Genomic DNA, 12,353 nt, shown 5'->3' on the forward strand with positions numbered 1-12,353 from the left:
ACCCAGTCCTCCTCTTCCCGAGAGCCGACGCCGGAGCCGAACCCGGCGGAGGTCCATGCGGCCAACACCCGCCGTGCCATCGAGGCCGGGGAGGAATCCAGCCATGATTTCTCCGTCTGGTCAGAGGACGACAAGTCCTTGACCGACGGGGAAAGTGACCTCCGCTTCCTCGCAGACGGGGAAACGGAGGAGGAGAGCGATGACGATCGCTTCTCCTGCGACGACTTCACCTCTCCCGAGGAGGAGGAGGAGGAGAAGGAGGAGGAAGAGGAGGAGGACGACACCTCCTCCGACGAGCCGCCGGCCAAACAGTTCTGCCCCTGGCCGGGGAACCTCAGCGACTTCGACAGCGACGACGACGATGCTGACGAGGAGGATGAGGACAATGAGGGCCCGGCCGGCGGCCGCTGGAGCAGCGATGACGAGCCCGCCGGGAGTAGCGCCGACAGCGGCGACGACGATGACGACGAGGGCAGCGACGGCCCGTAGATAGGACCTTTAGCATAGGATCAGTAGTAGTAGATGGGGCAATGTATCCCCTAGTACTTCCTTTTGAGAGCAATCAGCTCTTTATGTAAGAAATCTTGCTTATCAATGAAGAACTTCTCCCAATCTGATTTTGCCGATTTCCCTCGAGCTTAATTTAGCCGATTTCCCCTCATACTGATTTTGCCGATTTGTCCCCTTAGCCAATGCTTAACGAGCCGATAGCAACGCATCGGTTCTTCACAGTCCATCCTTCAATTCTTCAACTGATGACCTTGAGATCGTTCTTTGAAGAAGGTTGCAATGAAGGATCAGCCGATGACGCCTCAATCGGCTTCTAAAACAGAGCATCTACCGGGCCAGCTGCCCCCCGAGCCTCAGCCAAGGCAAGAATACGGGCGAGGATGCACAGATCAGACAAAAAGCTTTGAACTCAGGTAATCCTGAGACAGCCACCCTGCCGATTCAGCTGCTCTTGACCCCATCGATTGCCTGCCTCCTTGTACGCCAAACTGACTTCTGACAGTCCTGCTGCAATCGGCTCATTGTAGCTGAACTGGACCTGGTGAAGATCCGTGTCTTGAACAAGCCGCAAATGGCTCTTGTGCAAACATACTAGAGTCGATGGCCGTGCATCGGCTTTGCTTCTTAGTTCTAAAGTCGATGTCCTTGCATCGGCTGTATGTCATGAATTGCTGTATGTCATGAATTTTTTTTTACTGGCCGATTTTTCCTATCGGCCCCCAATATTTCGCTGCACACATGTTCATCTGCACATGTTTATCTGATTAGGTGCCCCCCGAGCCGAATCTGTCAGGTAACTGCAGATATCGGCTCTGTAGTTAGCCAAGGCACTGTATTTGCACGTCGGCTCCGGTAGGACCAATGCTGATTTTCCCTGACTCATCAGCCGACGTAAAACCGCTGCCCAGTAGGTCGATGTTGAACACAAGCAGAACATGTGGTGAGGACAATTTTGGCCGATTGCTGGAATCGGCCTCCATATTGATCGAAGCGCTTAATGAAGGTTTTTGCCATGTTCCTTCATAGATCTTTGGGACCGATCCCGAGGATCGGCCTTGCCACGTTTTCTCATCAGTTTGTTCTTGCTACACGGTCAGGCCGGTGGATAAGACCAGCCTAACCCCGTTCTTCGTCAGGACGATGCGCTCGCAGTCGTCCAAATTGATGCCTGAGAGTGGTTCTTGGCTTGCTGTTTCCCAAACATTCATGTCAGCCGTTGAAATTTCGGCTGAGTCATCGGCCTGGACGACCTCTACCTCATCACCATCCCACTGTATTACGCATTGGTGCATCGTGGAGGGAATGCAACAGCTGGCGTGGATCCAATCTCTTCCTAGCAGAACAGCATAGGTGCTCTTGCTATCGACGATGAAGAACGTCGTAGGGATGGTTTTCCTTCCTACGGTCAGATCCACATTCAGGACACCTTGTGCGTCAGACGCTTGGCCGTTGAAATCGCTCAATGTCACGTTGGTCTTGATCAGATCCGAGCTAGAGCGTCCCAACCGACGTAGCATAGAGTATGGCATAATGTTGACTGCCGCTCCGGTGTCTACCAGCATCTTGTTGACAGGCCTCCCATCAATATAACCTCGCAAGTACAGGGCCTTCAGATGTCTGTAGCTTCTTTCTCGTGGCTTCTCAAAGATAACCGGCCGTGGGCCGCAGTCAAGTTGTGCCACAGGTGCCTCGTCTAATCCTGGAGCACTGAACTCCGTAGGAAGGATGAACACCATGTTCGTGCCAGCCGATGTCTCATCATCGGCTTTCCTTTGCTTGGGGCGCCACACCATTCTTTGTGGTCGACCCTCTTCATCCAGGGTTCGCTGGATTTTCGCGGCCAGATCAGGCCGCGCCTTCCTTAGCGTGTGCAGGTACAACCTTTCGGCTTCTTCCAAGCCACGCAGCCGCTGAACCCTACGCTTTTGGGAACGGCTGAGTCCATCAGGGCACCACCTTGGCCGGTGGTACCTGTCTTTTTCTTCTTCATCGTCTTCCAAATCCTCGAGATCTTCTACCCGAGGGGACTCAGCGTGTTTGCTTCGAGGTGGGAGAGGCCCTAAGCGTTGGAAAACGGACACGTTAGCTGCCTCCTTCTTCTTCTGGTTACATTCTGGGCAATTGCCGATTGTAGGCAATCGGCTCATTCCTGAATCCCAGCAGTGTCTGAAGAAGGGGCAGTCCCAGTGCCTATCCTCGTCGTCTTGCTTCCTCGATTCCTCCTTGGCACGGCGCTCGTACTCCTCATCATCGCGATCATGCCGACGATGTCTTCTGGCGTCCCTAGCTAGACGGTCTCTATCATCATCGTCGCTGGATCGTCGGCGTTGGCTGTATTGACTCACATACTTATTGAGGAGGTGATCAGAGAGGGGTCGCTGATATCTCACATTCCTTACTTCTCCCTCTGTGATGTAGCGCTTGCCATCGTGGCGGAGCCGATCGCGTGGAGCGGCCTCCTCTGTGTCCTTGCTACGAGAGCAGCTGCCCTCGTCTCCGTCCTTGCCAGCGTGGTGTCCAGGTCCTACCATGTTGATGCTGAACGAGGATCCTGGCTGGCAACCTTCAGGGTAAGTGTACTCCACCATGTTAACGGCGGGGAAGGGGTGGGTGTCGACTTTCATGGCGTACTGGTTAAAAATCAGACGTCCTTGTTCTATCGCCATTTGGATCTGCTGACGCCACACCCTGCAGTCGTTGATGGCATGGGAGAGCGAGTTATGCCATTTGCAGTATGGCTTTCTGTTCAGCTCCTGTACCGTGGGGATTTTGAGGCCTTCGGGTATCTTCAACTGCTTCTCCTTGAGTAAGAGGTCGAAGATTTGCTCAGTTTTGGTCACGTCAAAATTGAACCCTCTGGGCGGACCTGGTGGCTTAACCCATTTGCAGGACACGGGGGTTGCCCCCCGAGTCCATTCAGCCACTGCTACCTCTTGATCTCCCGCAGAACCTTCGTCTTCATCTGCCTCAACCAGGACTACCGCACGCTTGAATTTGTCCTGGTACAAGTCCAGGTGGCGCTGTTCATATGCCGACAGTTTCTGAACCATGTGCGCCAGTGAAGGGTAGTCTGCTTGGGAGGCCATGTCCTTGATTGGTGATGCAAGGCCCACCACTGCCAACTCGACTGCTTCCTTTTCAGTCACACGAGCCGAATAACATTGGTTCCTTAGATTTCTGAAGCGCTGGACGTACTCAGCCACGGTTTCTCCACGCTTCTGACGTATTTGAGCTAGATCGGCAATGCCGGCCTCGGAGGCTTCTGAGTGAAACTGCATGTGGAACTGTTCCTCCAACTGCTTCCAAGTCCGGATGGAGTCCGGTGGCAACGAAGTATACCACCCGAAAGCCGATCCCGTGAGGGACTGTGCGAAGAACCTCACGCGTAGTGGATCCGATGCTGAGGCCGTTCCTAGTTGTGCCAAATATCGGCTCACATGCTCGATGGAGCTGGAACCATCTGATCCATTGAATTTGGAGAAATCAGGGAGCCGATATTTGGGTGGTAGCGGGACCAACTCGTACTCGTCGGGGTACGGCTTGGAATAGCCGATTGTCCTCCTTTTCGGCACCATGCCGAACTGGTCTCTCAGGATCGTGCTGATCTGATCCACGGTGCCGGGCTGCAGGAGCCGAACTCTGAAGATTCGCCGGAGTGGCATACTTAGCCAGCCATGCTTGCTTTTCCAGCTCTGAGCCAACTGCAGGAGCTGCGCTCTGGAGGTTTGTTGGAGTGGCGTACTTAGCTAGCCACGTCTGCTTCTCAAGATCTGTCGCTGAAGTTCCTCCTGCTTTCCCAGAAGTCCCTGCTGTTGCGGCCTGGTTTGTGAGTGCCCAGTTACCGCAGTCTGGCACGTATGTGCACATGTACCCGTGAGGGATCTCCTTAGGCGCCTCATGCAAGAACTGGCAGTCACTAGGGTCACCACCGATCTTGTAGACGACGAATGCCGGTGAATTCGGCACTTCTGGTGCTGCCAACGCAAATGGCAGCGGTGGACGGGACTGGAGTGGCATCTCCCCTTGGTGTGTCCCGAGAGCTGGTCCTGACGGAGAGTACTGGTGCCTCATGATCTCCTGGATCACCCGAAGAGCGACACACTCCAAAGTGTTCACCAGGTTCTCAGAGTGGCGGTGTAGCGAGTGAGCCACCAGGTAGTTAATCTCCTGACGCAGGGACCTGGTGCGTTCTTCTGACGGGGCGGACAGGTCTATTCCATCGAGCGCACCATCAGGCGAGAACCCCTTCCACCTGATGCCATGTGAACGGGTCCTGTGAAAAGAGCCGATGAGGTCGGCTTCGAGGATAGCTTTGACCTCGTCATACTTCTTCTTGAGCTCGTCGGTCAGATCCTCGTACGTGATCGGAGTGCCGTCCGCCATCTCGGATGTAGATGGCGATGTGGTTGATGTCGAAGATTGTCCCACCGGGCGTGCCGAGAATGTGTTGCGGTCGAAACCCACCGGCGAGCAGCGACGGGCAACACAAAGAGAGCCGGGAACAACTTAGGGCTGCGGCTGGCCCTGGTCCCTCCGAGCGACGGCCCGCAAAGACTCCGGCACGCACGTCCGATGCTGGTGCAAGGGCGTGCCACCTGACCTATACCTGGTCAGGAAGGTGATGGAGATGCCTCGCTTAGTTTCCTGCATGGCATACACGTAAACATTAAATACGAGCCTCGATCGGCTCTCAGGTTGTCCTGTGAATCGGCTCAAGGAGCCGATCCACCCATGATTCGTACAAGGTGCACGAATATATGGTGGTCCTGCTTGATCAAGATAAAGCTAAAACGATCTACGACGATTTGGGGTTTTCACCGCATAATCGGATCATCCTACTCACGATTGGGCCTCGCGGCCGCGCACGGTGATCGTAAGCCAATCCTAGACAAGGCCTAAAAACCAACACGAGGTTGATCCTCGGAACATCCTGTCTAGGGCTAGCAAACTACACCCTACACGTCGCTGGATCCTCCAACCCTTTGTAAGGCCTAACTATGATGATATTAAACTAATCCTTGAAGAACAAGGAGCAATCATAACGGATCGGATCTACTAAATAATGATCAAGCGGGGTGCCGCCCGTACACCTAGGATAGGTGTAAGGGCGGCTAGATGTCTAAGGGTTGCACTACGATAGCATATGATACGAAGAACAATGCTAACCATAACACATCTAAGATAACTACGTTGCTCGCCATCAAAAAGGCTTCAGTACGAGCAACGCATGAATGACGAATAAACTTGTACTGCCTAGATCGCAAGATGCGATCTAGGCAGCATGATGCTTACCCGGAAGAAACCCTCGAGACGAAGGAGTTGGCGATGCGCCTAGATTGATTTGTGGTGAACGATGATTGTTGTTTATTTCATAAACCCTAGGTACATATTTATAGTCCAGGGGACTTTCTAATTTAGGCGTGCACCTAACCGTGCATGGGTTAAACTCTATCTTTCAATCTAAGATGGGATCTACTATGTTACAGATACACGGGCAAACTAGCCCAAACTTTGCATAAGGCCGATTCACATAAATTCTTCCATATATATTCCTTAAGCCCATCTTGATCGCGGCCCACCTCTGACTCGGTCAAATTCCGGTGATAACAGTTTCATTCTATTGAAAGTTTTGAAGGTGAATGTGACTTTTGAATGACATTGTGAATTTGACAAAAACTGATGGTTGGGTTCGGATGCGATACCATTCCAATTTTAGAGTACCCCCACAATACCTGATTATGGGTAAGGTTTTAGCTGGAAATTTATGTATCTTAGTATGGGTTCCCTCTGTTCCGTTGTCAGATGTTTTCCAAAATGAATGGTGACTTGAAATATGACTTTGACTTAAATCACAACAGAGTTGTGGGAATGACACTAATGTTCCCACATTTGTAAGTCTAGGTAAATAAAGAGTCTTGACTAGTAAGTGTTTATGAAATAAAACTGGCTTTATGCAAATGAATCTAGAGCTTAGAACCTACTAGAGCTATTAGTAATTCTATTAGTATAGTTTGCGACTACTTTAAAGTACTCATGGCTTTGTCCCTAGCTATTCAAATGGCCAGACTATGAAGAGGAGAACCAGTACCCGGAAGGTGGTCAGCATGACGTCTACGATAACTAGAACTACCTCCTGACGTCAAGTGTTGTCTGTGAAACAGATGGACCGCTACTACGTTATCTTCCGCTTTGTGTTATGTATTTGATCCTTAGATCAATTGTCGTATTAAGACTGGATCATGTGATCCTTTGATGTAAGACAATTATGGTTTGTAATGAATGATGTGATGTGATATGAACTTATTATGTCTCACAAAAACAATCTTCCCGGGATTGCGATGTATGGCATAATAGGCATCTGGACTTAAAAATCCGGGTGTTGACACCCCCTCTCTCCCCCATAGAGCAGCTCCGGCTTAGGCGAAGCCCTGGAGCTTTTCTCCTCCACCAGCACCACCACACCGTCGTGCTGCTAGGATTCCGAGGAGATCTACCACACCTCCGCTGCCCGCTGGAACGGGGAGATGACGGGCTTCATCGACACTGTAAGCACGACCGAGTACGGAAGTGCTACCGGATTGCAGCACGGACGATTGACTACATCAACAACGAGATCTAATCTCGTAGGTTTTGGAATCTTCAAGGGTTAGTCTCGCAATCTTCTTGTTGCTTCGATCTTGGTATAGATTAGATCTTGCTTCTTCCTAGATTGGATCTTGGTTTTTTTTTCATGTTCACGGTAGAATTTTTTTGTTTTCCATGCATCGAACCCATCAATATAGATACTACCTCTTTCCATAAATAGATGATAAAAGTTTATCTAAATTTGAATATATCTAGCCACAATTTAGTGTATAGATACATCTAAATCTTTACTATTAAATCTATATCGGACCGGTACATCGTACGTCCTGAGAAAGAGAAAACCACACGTTGTTCGATCGGCCCAATCAGCATATGCACCTCATCCGTTCAAACAAGGAAAAGTCCAGGAAAAATAAAATCATTGAAGGATTACAGGAGGCCCACTACGCACCTAATTAGTACACATAACCTCTATCTTTATCTTTATCTTTATCTATATATATAATAATAAAGAAAAAAGCGTTTCCGTGGTTCGGTCCGTTTGATTTGATCGTCCGTCCGTTTGGTCCGTGCAATGTTTTTGATCGATCGCTAACTCTTTTTGGTTTGACCCGTACGTCACCCCTCCAATGCGTTTCCTTCCTATTCCCCGGTCTCCAGATTGAGCCGTACCCGGACAGGAAGTATCCAGACAGATCCGGATCGCTCTATTCTTGCCTTCTCTGACTCACACGAGATAGCGATTCTGTCGATCCGAAGAGATATCAAGCAAGAGCAAGGACAGCCGATCAAGACGGACGGAAGCAAAGTCGACGAGACGGAGGTTGTGGGCGAGGAAAGCATGTTCCTAGGGCCAGACAAGGTGACGGCGACGCCCACGCAGAGCAGAGACAAACACACCACCCGCCCAGGCTGCGGGGCTGGCAAGCGCGCAAGGACGTCATGACCGCCATGCTCGACGCCTACTTAATCTGCGCCCGAGATGCTGCCGATGAGGACGATGGCAGCTTCAGGCGTGCAATATCGCCGGAGCAGAAAGACAGACGCGTCCCGCCGTGTTTGTGGCAAGCAATGACACAAGGTTTCGATCGGAGGCAGAGGGCGTCCAGAGACCATGTCCGTACTACTTCCGTTCTATATTGGTTCCGGTGGTTTATGCGTGCTCTCCTGAATTCTAAACGAGTTGGTACAATTGCATAAATTTTAGTGCCCAGCAATGTCATCGGCGCCCGCCCCGCCGCCCAGATCCGTGGCCGTCGTGGCTGTCTTGTCCTGTGGCATCGTGGGTCGTGGCCCTAGCGATCGTTCTAGCAAGCTGATCTGGGGCTTCAGGAACGGGGATACGGGATGTCGGATCACGAGACCAGGGGCGCGGGACGTCGGAGCAGCGGGGGTGCAGCACAAGCGGCTTCCTTAAGCAGTGGAGGATGCGATGCCCAAGTTTATGATAGAAACTAGAGCCCCCCGTAGCTACAAGCAACGACAAGAAGTTGCATGGTAAATTGGAGATGGAGAATTTTCCTTTTAATCATGCGCTACACCAAGACAGGTCGTGAATGTGCTGCTAATTGATTTACGCAAGGGCTGGTCTACTCCTGAAGTGGCCTTCTAACTGGAAGCAATCATATTCCTCCGGCTCCAGGAAACCGTGGCGGGAAGAGACGCTTGTCTGCTCCCTACCTACAGCGACCATAATGTTGTTGGGAAGGTTGCAGGAAGAGTGTCCACGCAGAGTAGGATTCACTATCATACAGGCAGTGGCGGAGTCAGAAATTGAACTGAGGGGGGTCGAAATTAAGCTCTAAATTTTTTTTGACAGAAAAGAGCAAATGTATTCAACAAAAGAGGTTCAAACATATTCAATATGCATATTTCATCAAGTACAACAACAAAATGACTATAAAAAACATGAACACCAAAATAGAGCCACATTTTGATACGATAGTATCATACCATTAAGTTGTATCTAAGCTTGGAAGACGAAAGCCCCGCGGAAGATGACCTCTGCGGTTGTTGTAGGAATAGAAACGTAGCATAATCTTCTTTTCATCAGTTTTGGCAAATATATCTTTCTCAACATAGCAAATCATCAAATCATTGAGCCAATCATCCCCTATCTTGTTCCGAAGAGATAATTTTATAATATTCATTGCCGAGAAAACCCTCTCAACTGATGATGTTGCCATAGGCAATGTCAAAGCAAGTGTAATTAGGCGGTAGACCAATGAAAAGGTCTCATGGTATCTCTTATGAACTAACTTGAGAGCAAGATCACTCAAACTGTCACAAGCTATGAAATCAGGGGCGGCGGGGAGATGCGGGGGCGGGCCGGGAAAGCACGGCGAAGCGGCGGGGAAACGCCGCGGTGCGACCGGCGAGCCGCCGGAGCGGGCCGGGGCGGCGGCGCGGCTAGGTCTTCCTCCCGTCGTTGCCTGCCTGCCTTCGTCGCTCGACGCCTCGACCTGTCGCTCGGGTCGCTCGATACCGATTGGGGAGAGTGGGGGTCTTTTTTTTTTTTCCGCCAGATTTTGAGGGGGGTCGGTCGCCCCGGCTCGACCCGGTGGTGGCTCCGACCGTGAGAACAAGGTATATACGGGACTGGCATATTTTTACTGCGATACATTTAAAATGATGGTTTTTTGTGATTTTAGCTTTTGCATGGTACAAAACACAAGTCAATTTTGCTTTGATTTAAAACAAATGAAAGGTTATTCATTTTATTTAGTGTGACACAGTAGAAACCGTCACAATGAATCAAAGGTATGCCAACTAAAATTGAGAATTTTCCACGAGAAAAAGTAAATTTGGGGACCACATTTTTTCTTGAATAATAGATATTGTTTGTGGACTGGATTCCCATATAGAAAATTACAAGTCAATTATCAGTTTCGTGACTGTGTCTAATTTAACTGTGATACTTTGTAGAAAACTTTGATTTTGTTGAATGTGAAAAACCTTGCGAAATTAACCCGTAGCAATGGATAGGAAAATGTGTCTAATTTATAAATGTATACCGATTGATTTGTCCTTTCTGGATTGACGTGGTAGCTACCATTGCATTGGAAGTACATATTTAAAATTGGGGCTGATTGGACTGATTGGGCTATCGCTTCTTGCTTGTTCTGAAAAAAAGGGCGACGCTGGTTCTGAACTTCTACTAAACCAACGAGCGTTGTGTACCTCCTTTGATATTTTTCTTAGTTTTGCTGATAAATTGGTGCACATTGTGAATTTTTCTCCCGCAAAAGAAGTCTGAGTAGTTCAGTTGTTTTGGTCCGAAATCTCACTGACAATTGCAGAAAAAAAATACTTAGTATGACAACAAGTACAATTTTTTCTACCACACAACACAACTGGAGTTTTTTTTTTTTACTAGAAAATAGTTAACATCCGTGAAAAACAGAAATCTGCACTAGGAAACTCAAAATTTTATTTTATAAAACCTACAAATCCACGTTGCCAAATAATACGAAAAGGTAAAACATAAGGAAAAATTTAGTATGGAATTTTAAAAATGTAAAGATAGAGGTCAAATTACGTAACCCGTAGCATCGCACGGGCAAATTTTCCTATACCTAATAATAAAGAAAATAGTGTTTCCGTGGTTTGGTCCGTATGTTTTCTTCTTCCGTCTATTTCTTGTTCGACCGTGGGGTTTGGTCCGTGGCAAATTTTGGATTCCTAGATATGTCACACTAGAGTTTGTCCGGGATACGATAGATCTGATGTGTGTTACACGATCCATAAGCACTATCATAAACGGCCACGACTAGCACCTAGCGTCTGTCGTATCGTCCTCCTTTTGGCCGGAGGAGATCGAATCGAGCAGTATATCCATCAGGGGCCTAGATGGCTACGATAAAACCCGCACGGTCGCAGGCCCTAAAGTCAAGGCGCACTAGCCCACACCTGGAGCCTAATCTCGCATCACCGCCATAGCCCATCATCTCTGCTCGATTCCTCGCCACCGGCAGTGGATACGTCCAGGAGACCAAATTTCTGATGTTGATGATGTACGGTGAGTCGGCGATCCCGCCGGAAAGAAGAGAACAAGAGAAACAGAGCCGCAGCGGCAGCATGGCGCAGGCCCGTCTCCTACTATCTCAGGCGACTGTGTCATACTCGAATCAGCCAAGGTGCAGACGCGATGGACGATCTTACCTCGCCCTGTGCTCCTAACCGAGCTCGCCAAACCGGCCCTTAAACTAGCGCACGGACGATCTTACCTCGCCCTGCCCCCTACTCCTAACCGAGCTCGCCAAACCGGCCCTTAAACTAGCGCACGCCTGCGCAGCAGCCGACGCCGCTGAGCATGGAACAGATGGTTTATCGGTTCACGAGGATCGCGGGACGATACTATCTACGCGTACGGACAGCCGTAGATGATGCCGAGGCAGACACAAGCACACGGAAAATCGACAGACATCTGTTGTAGCTTTTCTCTCAAAGCAGATTTGAGAGAGTTTGGTATGACTCGAGGTGCCATGCTTTTCTTGGCAAGGAGACGACCAGCTTGTCCATGGCGGGGCCTTGTGTGGTCACTGCCCTGGGAAGATTATTTCTCGCAGCCGTGGGATGGGATATTCCTCTTGTCTGTGTTTGATGGCATCTCCCATGGAGGAACTGGGCGTTGCATGTCCGCGGGGTCGACCTGATTTCGCCACGCGCTGTGAAGCTCCGGCGACCTCACGCGGTAAGTCGGTGTGGAGGCAAGCAGGACGTGGTGGTTCAGACTTCAGACTGAACACACGGCGCCCTGTAGTGCTTACCCGACCTTCCCAGTGTGGCATCAGTATAGGATCATCCGATTCTCATTAATTGCCTAAGCAACGTCGGCCGTAGAGGCAAGCAGGTGGGAGCGCTGATGGCTTCATCACATATATGTTGGTACATTCTTTAATGTGTTTTCCGTAAATTTTAATAAAGGACAATTACTATCTATTGGTGTTGAATTCTTAACAATTTGTTGGCCAATAAAGTTGTACGTGTATGAGAAATAGTTTTTACTCAAGAGTTTCTATGATTAGATAAAACACCCGTGAAGGTGGTAATTAATAATCTGTCAATTGGTTAATTAGATGGGCTTTTGTAAGTGTTAATTGTTGAGAAGAACAATGATTTTTTCTGGTGCAACGCACGGGTATGTTTTCTATCTATACCTAATCTATATACCTAATAATAAAGGAGATAAGGTTTCTGCCAAAATTTTCGTCCAACATTTATTTGGATCATTTTACCCTCCCACCAAATCTCATATT

Source organism: Lolium perenne, chromosome 1 (genome assembly GCF_019359855.2).
Source record: "Lolium perenne isolate Kyuss_39 chromosome 1, Kyuss_2.0, whole genome shotgun sequence".
Taxonomy (NCBI): Eukaryota; Viridiplantae; Streptophyta; class Magnoliopsida; order Poales; family Poaceae; genus Lolium; species Lolium perenne.